Source organism: Pimephales promelas, chromosome 24 (genome assembly GCF_988280905.1).
Source record: "Pimephales promelas chromosome 24, fPimPro1.hap1.1, whole genome shotgun sequence".
NCBI classification, from domain to species: domain Eukaryota; kingdom Metazoa; phylum Chordata; class Actinopteri; order Cypriniformes; family Leuciscidae; genus Pimephales; species Pimephales promelas.
In genome coordinates this window covers 3,437,325-3,461,694 of record NC_142792.1, presented here as the reverse complement: position 1 = coordinate 3,461,694, position 24,370 = coordinate 3,437,325, and the positions used below count along the sequence as shown (strand labels likewise).

At 39.6% G+C, this 24,370-nt stretch overlaps 1 non-coding gene across 1 annotated transcript in view; it reads left to right on the top strand.

Moving 5' to 3' along the window:
* Window positions 1–24,370, top strand: part of LOC120470981 (uncharacterized) — a 146,107-nt gene that overhangs the window by 13,362 nt on the left and 108,375 nt on the right. The window contains exons 2-3 of the transcript XR_016149973.1: window positions 3,587–3,740; window positions 3,934–4,040. This is a non-coding gene — a transcript (uncharacterized LOC120470981). The remainder of the gene's footprint in view (window positions 1–3,586; window positions 3,741–3,933; window positions 4,041–24,370) is intronic.

Below are 24,370 nucleotides of genomic sequence, written 5' to 3'. Positions count from 1 at the left end.
AAATGTATAATGTCCCAGATTTCTAAGTGATTACAATCACAATTGCAGAGCTTCAAGTAGATTGCTTTTTATTGACAAGTCATGCTAGAAACATGCTAGCATAAATGCTAAATAATGTGTTAAATCAGGCTAAAAACACGTTAGCAAATTGCTAATAATAATAGCGACGTGCTAAACATGCTAACAGTGTGTTAAATCATTTTAAAAACATGCTAGCGATGTTCTTAATCATAGCAACATGATAATTGCAGAGCTTCAAGCGCTAGATTGCTTTTTATTGGCAAGTCATGCTAGAAACATGCTAGCATAAATGCTAAATAATGTGTTAAATCAGGCTAAAAACACGTTAGCAAATTGCTAATCATAATAGCGACGTGCTAAACATGCTAGCAGTGTGTTAAATCAGGCTAAAAACATGCTTGCGATGTTCTTAATCATAGCAACATGATAAAACATCCTAGTTGTGTTAAATAAACATCTTAAATCATGTTAGCATGGTAAAATCTTCATGATTGAAGTTGGAAGCGGCCATTTGGGATAAAATTTCATCCCGAATGATTTACAGTCAACTACAGTAATTTCATTGAAAAGGAGTCCCAGATAGCAAACTGACATTGAATCAACGTGGAAATATGACATCGAAACAACGTTGATCTGACATTGTTTTGCTCATCGAATTAACGTTGAACCAACGTCAGACGCGTCATTCTTTCAAAACTAACGGCAGTGATAATATTCATGCTATTTTGATTGAATCTGTGGTTACTGTGGTAAACATTTGTAAGAGTTTTCTGGGACATTTCTTGCATTGCACTCCAATTTGCACGGATTCCAGCATGAATTAAGTTTTGAGATTATTGCATTAAATTCTCAGCTCGCTTACGACTAATTAATCACAATGAACTTCTCAAAATATTCTCTGTCTAATGGGTTTTGGTTACGGGTGAATCAGCTGGAGAGGCAGAACTCGGCGTTATCGTCGGGCTGATCATATTACATTCTTTCAGCCCCGCAGTGCTCAGTTTAATTGCCCCAGACTAAATCAAATAGGCTCTGTCTCCGGAAGGGAAGGTGATTTCACGAGTCTGAGGTGTAAATCAAGTGCGGGTTCTTCGGCCCGTTGAGAGGGCATGGACCTGTCACTGTCATCAAACAGTGTGGCAGCTGGGCCTTCAACTTCCTTCTCTTTGTCATAGCAGAAGAAAGCAGGGGCAGGCAGCTGCACATCTAACCTGTCACCACAGTGTGTGTGTGTGTATGTATGTGTGTATTTCCCACCTGCCTACACATTTGAGGCCTGTTGCATTTGACTATTGTGAAGAGATTGGACTGCAGCTGGAAAAGGTCTCTATGGAGGTTTGCTGTAGGTGTCCTGGTTTTGCCAGATCGATCAGGGTCAGGCTTTACTCAGTGTCAAGGCTTCCAAAGTTATGGCATTAAACTTTCATTTTAATTGAAGTTCAGGAAAGCTAACCGAATCCGTCGCTGAGAGCTGTCAAACCGCATCAGTCAGTTAAATGGAGCTCTAAGCCAGTGAATGATTATTAATACGTGTTTTACTGTGACCTTGTGGCAGGCCACAACAGTTCTGTTGTTTTACACTTCTGTCACGCAATGACTTTCCAGAAAGGAGCTTAGAACTATGTTTTTGTGTGTTTGTTTTTCCTCAATGGTTTATGTGTTTTTCGTGTTTTCACAGGGGTCCGAGTTTGACAAATCTAAATCTAAAATTCCCTAAGTGAATACAACGCCAAAGGGGAAATGTAGCGTTCAGAGCAAGCGTGTTGTGCAATTTATTTACTGAATACCAGTGCCAAAATCCGTAGTTTTAAAAACAATTCTTGTCAAGCTATTAAATCACATTCATACTTTATCATAGTCAAATATTTGAGTTATAAAACATTTGCCCCTGCGAATGTTTTATAACTCAAATATTTGACTATGATAAAGGATGAACTCTCAAAGAGAGTTTATTTGTCTGTGGTAACTTGGCTATGCTGTGATATACGAGGCTTCAGGTATCACTCCGTAGAGCCATGTGTGTGCTTACGCTGCAGAGTTTGCCTGAAACAATCCATCACCATCATTCATAAATCCTGAGATATTTGCATTCCTTGGCATCTGATGCAAATGTGCCCTTCTCTTTTTAATGTGTCTTCTTGGAATCCCTGCTTATATGAAACGTTTATAAGAATTGAACACTAGAATATTACTCTTTCTGTTTTTCCAGTATATTTCATACTTTCTTAAGGAATATTGCATCCCACAATACAATGATGTGACCTTCAGTTTCGTGTGTGACAAATAAACCAGAAGTAATATCATTTGTGATCCTTCATACACAATTTAGTTTTGATGCAAAAAATAAAATAACTTTTTTTGATAGCTGGGTGCTAAATAAAACATGCTAATTCATGTCATAGCTCTATAAAATGTGTTTCGTAGTAATTTGCTATTTTTTTTCCCTTAAAGGGGTGCTATAATACCCTTTTTACAAGATGTAAAATAAGTCTTTGCTCTAAATACCCCACAGAATTTTTTTTAGCATATTAAACACACACACACACACACATCGCCTTGGGCCTGTAATCGCTGCTCGCAGCTATATTTAGGGCCCAAACCCTGAAAGGGCGAATAGCATGTTTTTGAGGGTGAGCAAAAACACACTGTTTTTGTGTTTGTCCCTTTAAATGCAAATGAGCTGCTGCTCCCGGCACAGGGGGGCGGAGCTTCGAGAGCACTGAAAATTTCAAAAAACGTTTAGCCTTTTATGTTCAAACCGGAGTCAGACAATGATCAGAGACTCAAGAAGTGACAACATGTAGAGTGCATTTATGTCAACCCGGTCTCATCCCAAATCGTCATATAACTGACGTTTTGGGACGTCTTTTGACCATACGTCAATATTCGCCTTTTTAGGGCCCCCTTAAACGTCGGTAGATGAGGTTATGGGATCCTAACTCTACCCCATACCTAAACTTAACCCTAAACCTAACCCGTCACCTAACTGACGTTAAAGGTAAAGCGTCAGTTGTATGACGGCCCGGGATCGCCATCTACCGACGTTTAAGGGGGCCCTAAAAAGGCGGATATTGACGTATGGTCAAAATACGTCCCAAAACGTCAGTTATATGACGATTTGGGATGAGACTGTGTTATTTATGTAGCTTATGTGTAGTTATCTTCAAGTCATTTATTCTGTCTTGATAATCTATAAATTGTGTTCTGGGGACCCGGTTTATGTAAATTTTGGAGTTGGTGATGTCACTAACCCTTGAGGAATGTTGTATAGTTCCTACCAGCCGTTTGTTATAGTCCTTAAAAAGCAATTTCTTTAAAAACAAATATCTCCCTTCGCTTTGAACTTTGAGCGTTGGGACTTTGCAGATGTTGTTTATGCTCAAACAGCAACATTACACATTAGCTAAAGTTAGAAAAATTAAATCATAATCAACCACTCCTTTAAAAATAGGGGAATATACTGTACGGTGTACACTTATAAGCCAAAACAATATAACCAGTCACAGGTGAAGCAAATAATGTTGATCATCTCCTAACAAGGCCACATATTAATATCTGGATGCAGGACAAATGGGCAGGAATAAAGATCAGAGTATTGCTGATACGGCAAGGCTTGAGTGTTCCTCCCACCAACAGTGGCCCGAGGAGGGGCATCTCGCAACAAACGTGAAGGTCTTGCTGCCAGAGATCACAGGACAACTTGTAGAGTCCATGCCTCGGTGAGTCTGCGCTGTTTTGGCAGCATGCAGAGGACCAAAATTTTGGCTCTGTGTATGCTATACACTTCCTCTCAGTAGCATGCAAAATTTCGATTTGTTCATTGACTGAGCGATTATGTGTTTTCTAAAAACAGGCCTTTCAAGATTATGATCTCAATGTCTTCTGTTTGTGAACTCTGCCCATGTATTTCAGCTCTAAAGCCGAGGGTTGGCGGCCAGGGAAATGTGTTGTGCCAGGGTTGCCCACACCACCGCAGGCAGCGTTGGATAATTAAGCACCAGATTATCAAGTCAACACACGTAAGTAACACCAATCTAAGTGCAGGTTTGGTTTTGTCTCTGTTAATACTGGCCAGCTCTTTTCAGAATGCAAAGACCTTGTGCACATTAGTTGCTCATGGCTCTAATCACAGGTGTTCCCTAATGAGGCTGTTTTATTCACCAGCCTGATCTGAGCACAAAACCAGCTGCCATGCCAAAGTAATGCCCAGAAATAAGGATAATTTATTTCGCAAACCGGCCTGCTAACACAAGCAAACAAGTCGCTATGCTATTAATTGATTGGTGATTCTACACAGCTGGAATACATCAGGGAAAACACATTTTCAAAAGTGGTGAAGTGATTTGACATTGATAAACGAAGATAAAATGTTGAGGAAACTACTTTAGCCAGTCAAACTACAAACTATCAATTGAAGCAGGGGAGTCAGTTTTGAACCATTTGTACCATTTTTTTGGATGTACTTCATTGTGATGGTTAATTTAGATTGGGATACTTGATTATGACATTGATCTGTCAAATATTTTTATGTATGACAACTCAACTAAATATTTCACTGATTTCAATGGCAACGTACAGCCCCTACTTTCATGTTTTCTATATTATGTTGCTCTCTCTCTCTTTGTTTGTTTAAATCAGTGCAAGTTACAGAAGCTACATGGTGGCATCTTAAGAACAATAATCGAATGTTTTCTGCATTACAATGGACTTTTTACTTAGCAGAACATAACTTAAGCCTAGTTCGCACTACATGATTTTAAGCCCGATTTAAACCCGATTTGCAAATCTTTGAGCTCGCCGACAGGTCATGCTGTTATCGCATGCAAATCTCGGGGGATTAGTGGGTGATGAACGCTCGCCAATCTGTTAGTATGAAAGATCCAACAACGCATCAAAGACGCGTTGCCGAGCCCAGAAAAATATCTAGCATGCTAGATATCCAGAGCTGTCAAACGATGTCATGAGCTACAGCCAATCAGAGCAAGGCATGGGTTGAGGTCAGTATTCTTTGCTGGGTATTGGTGTGCGTGCTGTTTCGCGTCATTTTCGCTTTGTTTTATCGCGTGATTTTTCGTGACAAAACATGGTTTGTAGACAAGATAGAATCGTTGGGTGACAGAGTTGTTGTTGTCAACTCGTGTAATGCATTACGTCCTGTTGCGGATCAATCACGTTGTGTCGTGTGGTGTGAACAGCGCAGCAACTTTTTTTTATAACCACGCATAAACATAATTCTCTTAAAAATACAAACATGTGCATGTTGTTCACATATTATGGTAGCCCCGCTTGTGCTATATAGAGTGAATTTACACCTTTGCCAATAACATGTTTATAAATAACTGAAAAAAGCACGGATGAACTGATTGGCTAAATGTATCAAATGTACAACACTACACTCTGAATGCACAGCGATGATGCTACTCTGATGCTTGTTTTACTACACGATTATTTGTTAAGCTGAGCTTCTTTCACGTTCAGTAAGTAGTACCTTCTTACTCCCAGAACGGTGCAGATGGAGAGTGTATGTGTATTTACTTGATCAGACTGTAACCGAGCGCTCGATAGCTGCCGTCTCTCATAATGCTGCCAGTGTTCAGCAGCGAGAGAAAGCAATCAGAGCAATTGAGCTAATAATGCTTTTGACATACGCATTGTTTGTCCATCTATACAAAATCACACCTGATTGGCTGGAGACCTCAGGCCTTGTACTGTGATTTTTACATTGTGAGAGGTAAATAAAGGACATGAAATCAAACGCCTCTCAGCTGTGAGCTCCTGATTGCGTTATTGATGAGTTTAAAGTAACCGGATGCAGATCATGAATAGACTGTGATTGATGCTGAAACATTGCAGAATTGGTGTTTAAGCTAATAATGGAGAACTAGAAAACTTGATAAAGTCTTGTTTTAGTAATAGTGGGTCCACGTTTTCATTGCCCCAGCATTTTAGTAGCTTTATATTCCATGTTTTTACTTTATATGTCATTTCCTTCTTTATTGATCATAAAGCATGCCATGCATACAGAGACATGCGTCCATGACAAAGTGAATCGGATAGCCTGCTCGACTCCTAAGTGCTATGGGGTGGAATGTTGATGGCTTCACTTATGTGAGGTCTATAGAAACAATCAAGTTGCAAATCAACATTTGTTTGGCCTGAAAACGTTTTATTCCACACTGTTCTGCAGATTTAGCAGTATGTTAATGTGTTAAAGGGATGAGCTTTTTCCTCTTTTACATCTCTTTCTTGAATCATTTGGCATTGTGCTTTTAACGACCTGCGATGCAACATTGATTTTATTAGAATTGTCTAATTAATTTAGCCAATCATTACGAAGTACAGCGGGCTTGTAGCAATAAACACTCGAATGCTAATTAACTGATTCAAGTGAGTTTTTTTTTTATTGCTGATTACACTTGTTTTTGTTGCTGTTGCTTCAAGGACTACTACTGATTTTATTTAATGAAAATGTATTTATTATTAATTATTATCTGTCTTTTGAGGCATCCTAAAGTGTCGTTAGAATGAACAATAAAATTAATTTAAAAAAAAAAACCAACCCTCATCCACAAAGTCCAACAAATACATTTCATTGTCTAAAATTCAGTGTTGAGCTCTGAATTTTGATTCACGCAACACTAGACAGTTACTTTTTGTTTGGAACACCAATAAAAGACTAGATGTGCTCTAGATGTGCTTGTGTGTGGTTGCAAGGGTGATATGGGAGGTTGTTAGGGAGATCACGGTGTGTATTTGGGTGATGAGCGGTGATATGAATGGTTCCTATTCTGTGTTCTGGATGGTTGTAAAGCTGATGAGGTAGTTGCTAGTATTAGTGTTGTAGTACTCGAGACTCGGACTCGTCTCGGACTCGGTCTCGAGACCATATTTTAATGGTCTTGGTCTTGTCATGGACTCGTGTCCATTTGGACTCGGAATTGACTCGTACTCGAACATTTTTTTTTTTAGGACTCGGAATTATTCCCGAGTCCACTCGAGTTCAATTCAAAATATTTTTCATGATTATTAATGTCTGTTAATAAAATATTTCTTTAAATTGATTGACACGGCCAGTGATTGGTGATTTTCTAGTGCGCAACTGCGCATGACAAATTGTAATAAAATTACTTTTAAAACCACCTACTATGTGGCCTTTTTACCCTAAACTGATCATATTTTTTAAACTCTAAGTAAATTCAGTAAAATAAAAAAAGGATTTCTTTAAGTAAATAAAAGTAAATTAGGTAATCAACCCTCACTGGTCTCGGTCTCGACTCGGATTCGACCGTCTCTGGTCTCGGACTCGACTCGGACTCGACTCTCTATGGACTCGGTGTCGACTCGGACTCGAGTGCGGTGGTCTCGACTACAACACTGGCTACTATATTCTGGGTTGTTTCTAGGGTGATCTGGCTGGTTGCTAAGAGTGATCTGGACAATTGTTAGAATGATCACAACAGATGTTTGGATGATCATAAGGTGATCTGGATGGTTGCTGTTCAGAATTGCTACTAGTGTGATTCATGTAGTTGGTTGCTAGGGTGTTCTGGATGGTTGCTAGGGTTCTCTGTGTGAATTCTAGAGTACGTCTGCCACTATTGGTCAACGCTTGTTTTAGCGCATTAACTGCTACATGTTCAGTGTTTGCCGGTTTGAGAAATGATGTAATTACTGTAATCTAGTGATGGTCACCATCTGCCAATGCACGGTGAATTAGCCTTAAAATGCTCTAGGTGGTGAATGATTAAAACAATAAGATTTATTTTAATAAGATTCCCAACCAAAAAGTACTATAAAGACTTTTTATTTTTAAAGGTTTGTGTGATTTGCCTGTATTATTTCACTGTTTTGTCCTTTTATTGACATTTGATCACCTGCAAAATGAATATTGTGTAGAGCTGCACAATTCTAGATAAATAATGAATCACATTTTTTTTTTTTTTTTTTTTTACAGAGATCATGATTCGGAATGGACAACTAAACAAAAAGCATGTAATTCACTTGAATTTCTGATAAAATATTAATTACCGCAGTCTATGTTGAATGTTTAATTAATCAGAATGAATCGGTTTGAATGAATGATTCAATGACTCACTCATAAATGCTTCACTACTGGACAAATCTGTTTTTGAATGAATTTCTTGAATGCGTGATTCAATGTAATCAATACAGTTGTTATTTCAAGCGGCAAGTTGCTCTTTTTTGAGTTTATGTGAATATTTGTAACAGAAATAGCGATACTGTGTGGTTGAAAAAGACTGTTTGTGAAGCTGTTTTTATAGCTAAACACGCTAAACTGCTGTCTCTGGGTCAGCGGCGGCACCAACGCAGATTTGAATGTTGCAGAATGATTGTGTCTAAGGTTTAATAGACAAAAGCGATTCATTGTCATTTAGGAGTGAGATCGCATGGGTGTTTGAATTGAGATCGCATTCTTTTAACAATTAATCGTGCAGCTCTAATATTGTGTAATATTGTCACATGATTTAAAGTCTCTCTCTTTCTCTCTCCCTCTCTTGCTGTGACTCCCTTACTGCTCTTCATCTGCTGTGTTCTTTGGTTCGTTTTAACAGTTTTTTCCATCTCTGGCTGGAGATGGCAGTTTAGTTGATCTTAGTTGATGTGAAATGGAGCGCTGTCCATCCTGTCTGCTCGGCCGTTAACGTTACCCATCAAACCTGTCATGTGGGTTTTGTTCATGCTGGCTTTTGCTCAGGACAAATCAGCTGCCTCTTCTGTTTTCGGTCTCAGAGGTAACATTGATTGTAAAAAGAGGACAGATCGTTTTCTCTCCTCGAGCTTCTCTCGCGACGCTCATCTCACATGACTTTTCAAACCGTTTCTGATTTGTGGAACGAGGTCTCTTTTTATTTCTCCTCTGTGGCCTGTTTGAATGAAGGATTCACACCGTCTTCGCTGCGTGTGCGGTGGAGAGTAGAGACTACAGGAGGTTTGAGCTTTTTCAGATTTAGCCCAGCTCAGGAGAGATTTTCCTCCATTTGATATCGTGGTGTTTTTTAATGAAGCCTGTCACACTTTTTTTCTCTTTTCCTGCTTCACCATTCCCTGTCCTCATGAATAGGCTCTCAGATCGAGGATGTTGAAAATTGCCTGTAGCATCTCTGCAGAAAACGCTTTCAATGAAAACACAGTCGTCCAAATGACAGTGTGGAGTGTGAGCTGGATTTGGCCTATTGTGTGGTTGCTAGTGAGGTATAGGAGAAGATTAAGGTCACGACACTGTATGTAACTTTTTTTTTTTTTTACCACAATACTGGGGGAATCACTTGAAGAAATGAGTCATATTTCACCACCAAATCAAAATAACTTGTTTCATAAATATGTTAGATTCTATTATAGTATTTATTCTTATTTTTTAAGTATGTTTTTAATAATGAAAATAATTTATTCATATAAACAAACAAAGAATAGACTAGATTAAAGATCAGAGTTAATTTATGCAAAATAGTGCTTTTATTATTTCTATTTTGCTGACTTTCCTCAATTCCAGGTTGAAATAAACACACACACACACACACACACACATATATATATATATATGAAGAGTTCAGATGCAAAAGCCTCTAAATGCCATTTGAAATTTTCTTCTAAAATGATCATTTTTATCAAGCTTGTATATTTAAGTTCAGTAATTTCACTTAAATGGCAATGAAGATTACCTATTAATTGTCATTTAAGTGAAATTACTGAACTTAAATATACAAGCTTGATAAAAATGGTCATTTTAGAAGAAAATTTCAAATGGCGTTTAGAGGCTTTTGCATCTGAACTCTTCATATATATATATATATAGACACACTCCTCTAACAATGCTGGGTAAAATATGGGCAAACCCAAATGTTGGGTTAAAAATGTAATTTCAAATTTTAACCCAACTTCAACTTTCACTTTCAACTGTACATTTTTTAATTGCATTTTTAGCCCAAAATTTGGGTTATTCTATATTTGAAAGAACCCAGCATTTTTTAGAGTCTATGCATGCTTAATTTTTATTAGCGGTATAATTCCTTTAAAATATCTTGACTAGAAAAAGAAACATACTATGAAGCATTTGATGATTCAGAAAGTGCACCACATGGGTTCATCTGTCTTTGCCGCTGTGGGTGTTTTTTTGGAAGTTATGCAGAGTATGCTAATTTATTTTTGGTTGTTATCAGTCAGGTCTTCCCTCAAAGCTGTTTAGAGTTGTCTTTTGTAGTGGAAAGCGGCATGGAGCGAATCTGCTGTCATAAGCATGCGTTTACGTGGGAGCCCTCGGCGCTGGCTCTGACCCACGACCGCAGCGCATCAGACGATTGATTGGCTGGATTCACTGTCGTTATCAGATGTTTTTGAAGCCTATTCAGTACCTCCTCAGGACCTTCCAACGATGCCCTTGTGCGTTGTGCCGAGAATGCAATCTGTGGCAAACAGCCCTACGCTCCCAGGGAGGATTAGCAAAGCCTGTTTTCTCACGTGGCTTTCTGTTTTAACTGCAGAACCGGGAAGACGGAAGAAGCCTATTTCCTTTATTGAATGAGATATTGTGTGCATTGCAGTTTGTTTGCCCCCATATGGATCCATCTACAGATATTTGACCTTTGGTTGTCGCAGTAATATGATTGGGATCCCAAATCTGAATCTCAGTGCAATCTTCCCCACAAATCTATTTAACCTCCGTTCCTGGCAGCACAGATCTCTTCAAGCCCCGTGATCTGAGAGGCTTTCTTTTACCCTTCAACCTCCCGGCGGGCAAAACAAGCGTTTTTCTTGCACACAAACACTGGCTGTGGGTTCCAAGGACACACGGTCAATCTTTACATTGCAATGACAGCTTTACAGCCACAGAGTTAGTGTTTGCATTAACACTGTAATTAACACACCTTCCCACACACCACCATGCTCACGTTAGCACGTTTGATTTAAAGAAAAGGGTTTCAGAGGTCACACGTCTCGCTTGCGCTCGGAATCATCCTCCAAGGACCGTTTGCGGGATAGAGGTGAAGCTTTAGGTTGAAAATCTTATTTGAAGCCTCGCCAAGCGTGTAAATCTTCGGATACCTGAGGCTGATTCCTCCCCACGGGACATGCGAATACCTGCGAGATATGATTTATTCAGCATTGCCAATTTCCCCACCTGCCCTGCAGTGATTACAGTTTGCAAAAGCAGATCTCTGACCTATTTTCTTAAACAGGATTTGATCCATTTTTTATTACAGTGCTTTTAGAGTTTTAAAATCCTATCATGAAGGAAGACCAGGCCTAACCGTAACATCCCAGCCCAACACAAGAGATCTTTCCATCCACGCAACTCTCCGCCTCGGCGCCTCTGTGGAGTTCGGAAATAGAAACTCGCTCTCCCACCTTGTTCTCCACGTGGTGTTTAGATTTTCAAGACTGCAGGAGTTCGGTGGAGACGTGGGAGAGTGAAAACGCTCAGGGATTCCACTTCTTCATTTTAATGCTATTTTGTCCCTTTCACTCTGATGCCGCGTAATATTCTCTGCTCATTTGAGTAATACCTTAAGGTATGGCCTCTATTGATTTCTCCTCTGGACATCTATAGGGAGACTGGCAGATATGTGTATTGCGTATAGATTTTTGAATAGTGGCAATCTAAAGATGAACAGTTTCATTTCTGTGACGCTGACTAGCAGGAAAAAACAAAAGTGTAAAAGTAATGATGGTTTTCGAACAGGTTTCAGTCAAACCCAACTCACTGGTTGAAGCGGTTAAAATTGTGCCACTAATGCGAAGAAGTCGGGCACTTTGATGTTTCCGTTTTAATGTTACTGTACAGAATGTGACTGGTGTAGCCTGGCTTTGGAGACTTAGTCTGATACTAAATGAAGGTTGGCAGTTTTACAAGTGCAGGGCAGAGGAAGGTCAAATGCTTTTACAAATGCATTGGGTTCAGACTAGTTCAGTGGTAGCTGCTTTCTCTGGTCTGGACTAGGCCCGGGGGAAATTGTTTTAACAACTTTCATGCAACTGTTGACACAAAACATTGTGGATGCAGGTTACAAGGTCAATCACCATGGAGTTGTGTGCTCAAGGGAAAATTGGTGGTAGTTCATGGGTAACCCAGAAATTTAAACACGCAATTCTTCAGATATTAGTCCAGATATATACACTGCTTTTCAAAACTTTGGGATCCATCCATCCAGAAATATTGTAGTATTTATTTGTAATGATTTATCCACGCACACATCATTGTATGCCATTTAAAACTTTTATCAAAATAACTTGCAGCAGCATCTCTTCTCCGATGGCATGTTTACTGGCACCAAGACACGTTCAAATAAGAATGCAACTATACCAAATGACAATGATCCAAGGATTCAATCAATTCCCGATGAAAAAAAAAAATCAAGTCCCACCCGTGTCTTTTTCTTGATCGAGTAGTCGTTCATCTGGATATACGTCACAATAAAGAAAGTCTATCTTCAACTTCAGTTTCAGTATTTATAACACCAATTAATTAATTAAAAGTCAGGTTAATAGCAGGTGTTTCTACAAAATAGATCATTGACAAGACTTTTGTCAGGGACATGTACAATTTGTATCTGTTTAATGACCGGTAATGGCAAATGGTGGTTCGAATCCCGCTCAGAGCGGGTCAAGTAGGACCGGTTACATTTGGTGCTGTGCCAAGGATGGAAGTGAGGATTAAAGGGATACTCCACTTTTTTTTGCAAATGGGCTCATTTTACAACTCCCCCAGAGTTAAACAGTTGAGTTTTACTGTTTTCGAATCCATTCAGCTGATTTTCTGATATTTAGAAGACTATTAGTAACCAGACAGTTTCTGGTCTCATTGACTACCATAGTACAGTATATATATTTTTTCCTACTATGGTAGTCAATGAGACCAGAAACTGTCTGGTTACTGATATTCTTCTCAATATCAGAAAATTGTCTGAATGGATTCGAAAACGGTAAAACCCAACTATTTAACTCTGAGGGAGTTGTAAAATAAAGTATCCCAGTGGAGTAAGTGTGTAGACCTCGCTCCCCTGGCCTTTCCCAGAGACCCCGGTTCAAATCCTGCTTGGAGAGGGTCGAGTTGGACTAGTTACATTTAGATGATGATCTTGCTGTTGTTTTCAGAAGTGAAAGTGAAGAGATCACATTACAATGCAGAGGGGCTAAAACCCTCCTAAATAGCCTCCATCCTCCATGGCTCATCAAGCACACTGTGAGGCATTTCCATTACCCGCTACTTTTGGGCCAAAGCTCAAATGGAGCATTTTTATTCCTTTCATTGGCAAAAGCAAACACACCTCAGGAAAGCAGCAGGTATCATGTATATGTTTACTTTTTACTTTCCTATCTCCATTCCACTTTTTTTCCTCCCTGAGGCCCCTAAAGTGGACAGCGGCCCGGCACAGCAATGGTAATCCCTCTGTCATCATAATTCAGCCACTGGATCACCAACTCCATTAAGTCAGCTTGCAGCTGTTGCTACCTGGGAATGGGTAATTGCTCTGCTTGAGTCCGCCCTGCCTTCATGCCTCATTAGGCGATTTTGCCAGCATTTCGCTACCCCTCGCCCCCCACCTGAATAAGCGAAGACGCTCCGCTTCACTCTCCTCAGCCCGACAGCAGAATACAAACCAGTCGGCCCCATCCTAAGATCAACCTCTCATTGAATATACACATACACATACACCCCTTGATCTCTTCTTTATTCTGACAACAGCGCTAGATTCATCAGAGAACAACGACCCACATGATGATAATTCAGGCTGGCGGAACACAAGGCTTTGCCTGTACGTGTTACCTGCACCAGGAGTTACACTTTACATTATTCATTCAGTCCAATTTGCTTTGTGTGTCCTCCTGCCTCGGGATTGTTTGTCCGTTTTGAAGTCTGTTTGAGCTTAGTTATCAACTGTTGAGAGCCATAATGGTGCAAGGATTGGGCCATGTAGCTATTTTTGATAGTTGTGCACGGGGCTGTTTGATTGTGGCAAAAATCATAATCAGGAGTATTTTGGTCAATATTGAAATCAGGATTATATCAAAGTCTTATTTCATGATATGAGTCGTTTTAAATGTCAGAAAAACATTTACAGAAGACAAGGTGCGGCGAACTTCTTTGGGACAGAAAGTATTGTCTGTAATTGGGAGTAAATATTGGAATAGTTAACTTATCACACTTTTAAAGATCATCTTAAAAAGTGGCTCGTGACGAGTAAACATTTTAGTTATAAATTTTAAATAATGTGTTTTGGGTATTTGTTGTTTATGTAGTGTTGTATAGTATGTGTCTTTGTGTGTACCTGCCTAGGAACTGCGGATGTAAATTAGCAATGTTGCTATAACCGCATTTTGTATTTAATGTTCATTACATATCAGATAAATAAACAAATACAAGTAAACTGTCACCAATACAATAAAAACAAAGAAAATAATTTCAAACAAAATGGGCCGATAAATGCAGGAGAACAGTACTTTAGGTTTTTCAGGAAGAGGTACTAACTGTGCTATTCAGTGGTAATATAATAGCCAGACACTTAATCAAATGAAAAATAACTGCATAGTCTTCGCTGTATACATTAAATATAGATTAATCCCTATTAAAGCTACAACAGTTATTCATCCAAGAGCAGTAAGTGATTTTATAGTCGTCTACTGTTGTTTGATTAAGATAATTACACAGGCTGCTGTCACTTTAAGACCGAATGCACCGATCCAATATACTGTTACACACACTGTTACGCACGTTTTTCTTTCTCAACTGTACATTCACATTCTATTTGACCTTCTAGGTGTGAGTCCACAGTATTTGCTCATGTGCGTTCCTCTCAGTCTCGGAGTGTGTGCACAGAAAGCCGCCTGGGGAACAGCGTCTCTTTAGCAGCTTAATGCACTTTTAATGACAGGGACGTCCTGCAGTTTGCATTTTATAACACTCACTTTATTTGGCTGATTTGGAGGTTAAGTTTGGCTTAGGGAGGAACTAAAGCACGTAGCAATTTGGCAGCGGCACAATAATCATTTTACCTCTCGTTTTTTATAATCGTTGGAGGCCAAAATCGAAATTGGAAATCAATTACGATTAGTCGCACAGCCCTAGGTGTGTGGTTTTGTATACATACATTACACAACATTGTCTCTGTAAATATAATTAAAATGCATCATTATATAAAATGCATAACAGTATTTACGAAACATACACTCTTAGAAAAAAAGGTTCTATATAGAACCTTAAAAGGTTCTATCAGCGGTATGTATTTGGAACCCCTAATAGGTTCTATACACTCTTAAAAAAAGGGTTCCACTGGGTTCTATATAGAACCCTGGGGTTCCATACGTGGCCAATAGAACATTTTACAAAAAAAAAATGGTTCTATATAGAACCATTTTGGAGTTCCATATATGAAGCGGGGGATGGAACCATTTCTGGTTCTAAATAGAACCATTTCTTCTAAGAGTGTAGTTAATTTGTTTTGTTACTTTTAAGTTTTGAATCAATTTAAATGAATCTACACTGTCATTTTTGCTGTTTAAGTTGATTAAAGATGCTTTTAAAACTTCTATTTTAAATCAAGACTTATGTTTAATGTTTCTGAGTTTTCTGAACGTCCAGATGTTTCTGAATGTCCAGTTGTTACCAATCTCACTCTCGTTTTATTTTTCAATCTAGGAGAAGGAAGATGTAAAATCGTATGTCTTCTGAAGTGATTTCCCCGAATGTATAGTAGAGCCTGTTTGATCTGTGAGACAACTGTGAAATTATTTTCTGAGGTGATGAATTTCTCTTTTAAGAGAAAGGCTCTGACAAAAAGAAAGAAGAAAAAAAGGTAAAATCACACTGCAATCAGTGATCAAAACTGGACAGAAGCAAATTACTATACAGATGTCTCCTGCAGTTTCATCCACCCCTATGACAGCGAAGAGAGGAAAAGAGAGGAAGTATGGGGAAAGAAAAAGAAGCCAATGCCACTGAATAAAACCCTCCCTGAGGAGTTGATTATGGAGCATAAAATTGCATAATGTGGTAATTTCGAATACAAACGTGGAGGACAGGCATTCAGGCGCCTGACTTCGAGGCATGAGCTGAATGTGACCTGTAAGCATTCTTTAAGTGGAATGAGACTCTTTAGACTTTAACACATTCACTACATTTTACACGTGGCAATTTGTTCACATTGTGTGTGAAAATTAAGTAAAGAACTTTCTGGATCCTTCTCATGCATAATCACAAATGCTTTGCTATTATACTCATATTTGCTGAACAAAATAATCCCTGAAATGGAATTATTACTAACTTGAATATAAACATGTTTGGTGATTGGAAAACCACACTCTTAGAAAAAAGGGTTAATTGGGGTTATATGAAGCATTAACTCAACTCCAATGAACCTTTAATGCTAAAAAAGGTTCTATAATGACAAGAATGAACCCTTTTGGCACAAAGGTTCTTTATAGGCTATTATTCATACATATATTACATTATTCTGCAACATTTTGTTGTTGTAATTAAATTATTCTTTGTTAAACTGTTTTAATATCACATTTTAATCATGCTGATTTTTGGAGGTGAAAAATTGAAATGGCTGTCTTCGTGTGATATTGATTAACGACATACAATGATATAAATATATTTATTTTCTAACCCCCATATCTTGCATTCATAAATACATTTTAGGGTCTTGATGTTTGTCAATAATATATAATATTTCATCCGGAAAGGACAAAACAAATGATAATGAATGAACCCAAAAGGTTCCATATAGAACCTTTTTCCTGGTTACAAAGAACCTTAAAGTGTTCTTATTGTTGAACCCTTATAAAGGGTTCCGTACAGAACCTTTTAGGGGTTCCAAAAACGTAGCGTTGATAGAACCTTTTGAGGTTCTGTATAGAACCTTTTCTTATAAGAGTGCAGGGTTGATCCCATGAGTTCAGCGCCATGGTGAAATGATGGACATTACAACAAGAAAAGTGGTAAAAATGACTGCTGTTATTGAAGAATCAAGTTGTTTAGCATTGTGGTGATGCTGATGTTATATAATAGCAGCATCAGCCGTGCTGGACGTTTAGAGAGCAGAGATTTGGGTAGTGAGCTATGGTGACATGACTGTGTGGTAAATACCCCATGAATATTAATTAGCTTGCACTGACATTGATAGGTAATCTTCTTGGATGCTGCCTAATTAATATTCATAAGCCATAAAAGTTACATGCTGCTTCGGAATATAGATGTGAGTTTTTATGCCTTATCTTTTAACATTTACAGCTGAAATGTCAAAAATGTAGATGGAAGATTAGAAATTACATTTTAATAAAATGTATATTGTTTAACAATTTTCAGAATTTGAAGGAGAAAAAAAAATGATATAGCCTCTAACCTCTGTACACCTCTGTGGTTGTATGTGTTTAGCTCAGCATTCAGACAGATCTGACCTCCCGTTACTCAAAGGAAGTGCTTTATTTTGAGGACTGCTATACAGCTCCCCTCCGCTCTACCTGCTGAGTCCTGTCACCTTTGATCTGAATGGCTCTCCATTATGCCACAGTCTTCACATGAGCCGTGTGCTTCCCCACAGCTGAGGTTTATCGGCCCCGTGACCCCTGTGCTCTCGAGTATCTGTGTCATCTCTCCCTCACTGGCTCTTAGGAAGCTTTCATGCACATCACAGATACGATGTAGGCGGTGATATAAGGATCTTAAACGGATGTATAAATGTACATTTCTACGTGACTGAATCTCTTTAAAACAGTCAAGAAATATCTATTATTCATGTCATCTCTATTCATCAATTAAAAAAACTGAATCAATGAGTTTTTTTTAAAGTGAGCAGGTCTGTTTTGTTTCAGCATTTGGATTTATTTCGGTTTACTGTGGGTTTGTTAATTTTTGCTGTTTTTCTCAGTAGCACCTCAATGCAGTACATGAGATCCATGGGGTGGAGTCGGATCAAGATCAAAGGGGTGGAGCTGGGTAGGATTAGGGTTGGGTTTAGGGATCAGGGGTGGAATTGGGTAGTTTTTGGTGTATATAAGGTGGGAGGAGTTGGATCTGGATCATGTTCTGCAGTGAGAACCATCTCGTTTTTCTAGCAAGATCGAGCAGCACGAATGAGTGAAGGCTCGTACCACATTTTCTGATGCACGTTAAAATACGTCATTAACAACCAGGGCCCTTTTTAACGATCAAAAAGTATCAAGTATCAAGTATCAAATGCAAAGCGCAAGTAAGTTTGTGAGCGGATCTCGGCGCTGTTGCTATTTTACATGCGGGATAAATGACTCTTGCGCTCGACGCAAGTTTAAAAGGGGTTGGTCTGAAGTAGCTTCATTATTCATAGGTGTGGTTTGGGCATAACGGGAAACAAACCAATAAGAGCGTCATATCACATTCCCTTTAAGATCGTGATGAACGAGGTGCGCTTGCTCCATGGCGCAATACTATTATAACGGCGCATTTACCAGGCGCACTTCACAATCGGTTCACAGCCGAGGAGATCCATGTTCTCGTCAGGGCCGTAAAAGAAAGAGACGGGACATTGGGGACGGGACAAACGCCCAAATTAGCTTCGGTTAAACATGTATATGATAATTTGGGTAAATGTGTAAGCTTTATGCCTATTTTTCCCATCGTCATGGACACAACAATGATTTCCCTCGTGTTTTAAAATTTGTCCTTATAATGTATCATTTGCAAAAAATAAAACGCATCTGTGTAGCTGAGAGAATCATCTACAGTGTATGCGTATTGTTCACACTATGTATTATGGCCAAGCATGCGCGCTTAAAATAGCATCTGACTGTGCGCGCAATGCGCCACTGACTTTACACCAGGTTTTTTATGGTCATTTGCGCAATTGTTTTCTGGAACTGCAAAATAGCACCAGGGATTGTTTGTGCCGAAACACACCTCCTTTTAGTGCCGACCCGCCTATGGAGTGCAAGTTCATTCCCTAGTTTACCGACGTGTGTCTGTGGAGGGAAAAGCCCCCTTTTTGCGCGGGTGCAAAATAGGAGTGATAAATGCGTCAGTGTACAAAGTCATGCGCCAGGTGCAAGATAGGACCCTAGTTGTTCAGTTTGGTTACGTACACACATAGAATTTAGTAAATGTGGTTGTAACTGCAATTCTCGGAAGTAATTTCGGTTGTCACTCCTGTAAATTACTGAAGTGTGTGTGTACAGAACAGGATTGATCACTAAAAGGTGAATTGACAAGAGAATTTAGCTGCAGTCAGTGTGTGTGTGGCCATAAAGTGTATTGTTTCAAATGATCGTACTAGATAAGACGCTATTAAGTGGGGCCTAAAACTTTCTTTTTTTATTTCACCACAGTAATGACAATTTGCTTCATTGTCATGAAAATGTCATAATGTGCAAATATGATTTCTTTATTTTAGGGTGAACAATGACCCTGGCATTACATTACTCTAGGTAAACACACGCTTGTGTAACAAGAGAGCGAATGAGAGGCAATGTGTACAGTCATGCCATGATATCCATATGGAGAAATGTGCTTCTGTCATTCTGCATCACCCATAATTGACTGGGAGATCTGCTTATAACCCGTGGCTGCTGGCCGTGTATAATAATGTAGATTTGGCTCTTTCTTCCACACTGTCTTTTCTGTCTCACCCACATTAGTTTTGTTAAGAGGCTGAATTGCTCGACAGGGTTCAGCTATCATGCATATACATTGAACACACTGCTGAATTTTAACAGCCACATTTTTTATCCCCACATGAATGCATTATTGACGACCGAAGGCTGCATATCATGAGGATAATGTGGCAGTGTTTCAGAGAATATGGATCAATAGCAATTTCCTTACTTCATTCCTCTGCTTAGAATTGTGTGTTTCAGACAGGCGAGGAGTACACAAAAGCAGAGCCCGATGCGTGATTTGCCCGGATAATGGTTAGTATGTTTGAAGGACAGATCTGTGCAATTACGGCAATGTGTTTACCAGCCCCATCAGTGGGAATTTGAATATTAATAAAGGCACTTTGTCCAGTTTTTATACTGATTAAATGTTGACTTCTGACACCCGCTCGAAATGAAATTTCTGCACAAATGCACGTGTTTAAATGAAAGAGCCTGATACAAGAAAAATTGGCTTGATTTTTAGCTTGACTGAATGAATAAAAACCAATGTGCGCTGAGCACATGTTTCTGCATACAGATGAGAAACTAAATACGGTTCGCTCTGATGTTGAAGACGGGTCGTCTTGCGATGCCTGAGGGCCAAATCAGACCTGGATGATGTGCTTGTACTTCGACATTGCTCAGACGTTCCTGTCGGATTGATTCTGAGATATGAAACTGGGCACGTGGCCTTGCTGATATGTGGTGGCCATTTTGCTTTAGGGTGTTGAACGCTGTGGTTCACATGGATCTTTTGCCTCTGAATATGATGAGTTTTCGTGCAATGAAATAAAAGGCTTCTGATGGGTTTCGCCTTTGATCAGCTCCTTTAACCATTCAGATTCCCTTCGTATTACCATAGTCTTGCAAGAAAGAAATGATGAAAGTTGAATCTGGCTACTGCTCACAGAAGGAAAACCTCTCTCGGTTTGACGCAACTGTGTTTGATATCTTCGAACGCCTAACTTTGTCATCCGTATGGCCTGAAAATGACGATAACAAGATGATTATAAGCGAGAGGACCGACAGATACTTGGTACTGTAGTTTATGCGCATGGAGTGAGAAGACGGATGAAAGGTCTGTCCCCACGTGACGGCGAGTGCCTGGGGAAGATAAGCGTGAGACGTTCTCAGCCTGAAGGAACACACTGGTCGCGAAGAGACACGGGACAGAGGAACACGCAGGTGTAGTGTAGCCCCATTCATTAGCGCCGCATGGAACATCGTGTACTCTTTTGAGGGCTCATGCCTAAGGGATTGAAGATCAATATGGTTTGCTTCATTGAGACAGCTAGTTTGTACAAAAGCAAAGCATATTATGAACCCACACAAGTGAGATCCATGCCTAATGCAGGGGACTCCAAAAAAAAAAAAAAAATATATATATATATGCATTGCATTCATAAATATGTGATTTTTTTTTTTCCCCCTCAAACTTTTACGCTCAGACAGCAGAAGAAAAGGAATTTCAGATGGGTTACTTTCTACTTTAAAAGGACACTTCCATTGCATTTCTCTCGGTCACGTTTGTAATACGTACTGCTTCTCGTCACATGTGCTCCCAAACAATGTCTTCACTGTTTCTTCAACACCTCTCTGTTGAATAAGATCGGGGTCGCGGCCCAGACGAGCAGCAACAAAGACTCAAATCTTTAATTTATGAAGCGCAAATAATTCATGCATGCAATCTGTGAAGAGTCCACCTTGAATTCTTGTGTTTTGTGTTTATTGGGATGTAAATAAACTGCTACACTCAGGACTGTCAGTGTTTACCACTGCCTTCACATGTGCCGTTTGTTCCTCATTGTTCTCAGCAGTTTTCCTTTGTAACCCGCGTACAGGCTTTTGACAGCGTATCTCTTTGGACGGCTTAAACAAGCTGCGGTTCTGATGTTGCTTTTGTGTCACGCCTGGGCTCCTTCCAGGTGTGTTATTGTGCTATTGATCCTTGTAGAGTTTCACCACGCTCATGCTGTATCCCAAACCACATCGATTTGTAGGACTGCTCATGTATAAGTACGTTGAAACCTTATTGGATTTGTTGGTGCTGAAATCACAAATCTTGACAGCAGTGAAAATGGGGAAGGGGGTGTTTGAAGCTTCGAGCTAGTCTTTTGCGCCGTCGGTCAAAAGATCAATATTATATATTCACGAAAGAGGACAGCTTTGTTCAGATGGAGGTTTAATTTGCTGCTTTTTCAGTGTTTCCCATTCTTTTTGATCTGAGCATGGTCGTAAAGTATAGTAAACAACAAAGTGATTAGCCTTGTTCTTAGGGACTATGGGCCCTATCTTGCACCCGACGCAAATGACTTTGTACACTGACGCATGTATCATTCCTATTTTGCATCTGCGCAAAGCAGACTTTTCCCTCCAAAGACACATCGGGTAAACTAGGGAATGAACTTGCGCTCCCTGGGCGGGTCGGCACAAAAAAAGGGCGTGTTTTGGCACAAACAATCCCTAATGCTGTTCTGCAGTTCCAGAAAACAACTCCGCCACTGTCCAGAAAAAACCTAGTCTAAAGTCAGTGGCGCATTTCGCATTGTTCATAATGCTATTTTTAACGCGCATGCTTGGCCATAATATACCGGGGGCACAACGCACATATACTTTGATTCTCTCATCAACACAGATGAAGCAGTTTTTATTTTTGCAAATCATAGATTATAACAAGGAAACAAATTAACACATGAGGGAAATCATTGTGGTGTCCATGAAGATGTAAAGGATGTAGGCCTAAATCTAGCTTACACATTTACCCATTTATTTTTTTCAGGCTAATTGCTGTTTGTCCAATAGTGGCAAGACACATATGTACATACTGTAAGGACATCTGACAAATTAGTTTGTCCGTCAAGAACCAGGAAAAAAATCTCCCATCCCCATTCAACATCACTTCTCTGTCTTTCGCTACCCTGACAATAACGTCGGTCTCCTCGGCTGTAAACGCGCCTGGTAAACCCGCCGTTATAATAACAATCCGCCATGCAACATGCACACCTGCTCTTAAAGAGTATGTTGGATGACGCTCTAATTGGTTTATTTCACGTTACGCCTAAACCATTTCTATGAATAATGAAGCTATTTCAGACCAACCCCTTTTAAAATTGCGTCGGGCGCAAGAGTCATTTATCCCGCCGGTAAAATAGCAACAGCGCCCAAGACCCGCCCACAAAGTTACTTGCGTTTCAAATCGATAAAATAGGGCCCTATGTGTTTGTGTCATTTCTTTTCTGCCAGTGGTCTATAAGAGCTTTTTGAGATCTATCAAAACAAGAGAGCTTCTCCATGCACTGCTTCCACACCGTTTTTAATTAGGACCTTTACTTTTGTTATCTTTTGTTAAATCAAACCACAAAGCATTGATTTGACTGTACTCAAGAGTCTTGATAGTTACCTTCAAATATCTGTGCCATTATACCACATGCTAGCTATAAACATCTTTATGAGATATTCAAATGTTTGCTTTGCTTTATAAAAGACATTTACTGAACAGGCATTTTTGAACGCAACAATGAATTAAATCAATTTATTGTTGCTGGAATGAAGTTTGTGTACAGTGTAGAGCTTGCGCTTATAAATATATTTTTTTATTAAAAACATTCAAAAAGAGCAATTTCTAGGCAATGAAATGTTTTAGAGATGAGTATAACTAAAAAATGCAGACTGAATTCTACTCTTTTGATTACACGGATGAAAGTTTTCTCCCAAACTTTGAAAAGTAGTGGAATAACTGATGGCGTCTGTTTCCTGGAGACCATCAACTGAAGGTTCAACATTTGCATAGTAAAGGATAAATTTATAATTCTGTTGAACATGCCAATATAGAGCATTGCGCAGGGGCTGTAAGCTTAATTGATGCAGTAAAAAATGCGCATAAAAGTCTTTATTGCACATTTAAAAGGTGTTCCCAACAAAACTCCATGGTGCAGAGTGTTCAGTTGGCGGCTCACGGCTTTATTCGGTCTCCTAAAGGGCCCCGAGCGCTTCTGAGATGGCCTGACAGCCTTGTGTAGCCCACGCCAGAATCAATACAACAAAGGTCATTTGCTATTCCAGTCATAGGCAGCTCCATTCCCACCGAACTGTATTTGATGCATACCAAAGATGCGCACAATGACCTCGCTCCTCTGTCATTATGCGAGCAAGATGGAGCATCTATTCAGCGGAGAATAATGTCATTTAGTCATGTCGACTTGAACACCAAAGCGAGGTAGTTTATGTGTGTGTAAGCTAATGCTGTCACTGTTTCCAGCATGATAAGTGAATTTTCTTTCTGTTTCTTGTAAAGGACGTGCTGTGCTACATGTGGCACCCTGCTGAGATATGTCATGTTTTCGCATGTTATGTTCGCTAAGAAGTTGCTACATCACGGTTCCCTCCTAAACTTAGCTCACTCTGTGGGGAGCAGGTGTGTACAAGTCTGAGCTACTCTGACGACTTCTTCCACATGAACAGCCGATTCGCTTAGACATGATACTGATGTCAGGCGTCCAATGAAAAAGTAAAGCCGGCTGGAAAGCAGCGGGAAGGCGAGGCTCTCGCCATCTGTGCGAGTGACCTGCCAAACACAGGCTCATCATCATCATCATCACTCAAAGAGCCTTGTGAAGGCACCTGACCACTCATTTGTCCATCTGCCAGTGTTGGACTGCCCTGGTTCTGGCACTGCCCGATTGGCCCACTGAGATGCGCATCGTTTTAGTCAATCAACCGAGCAACG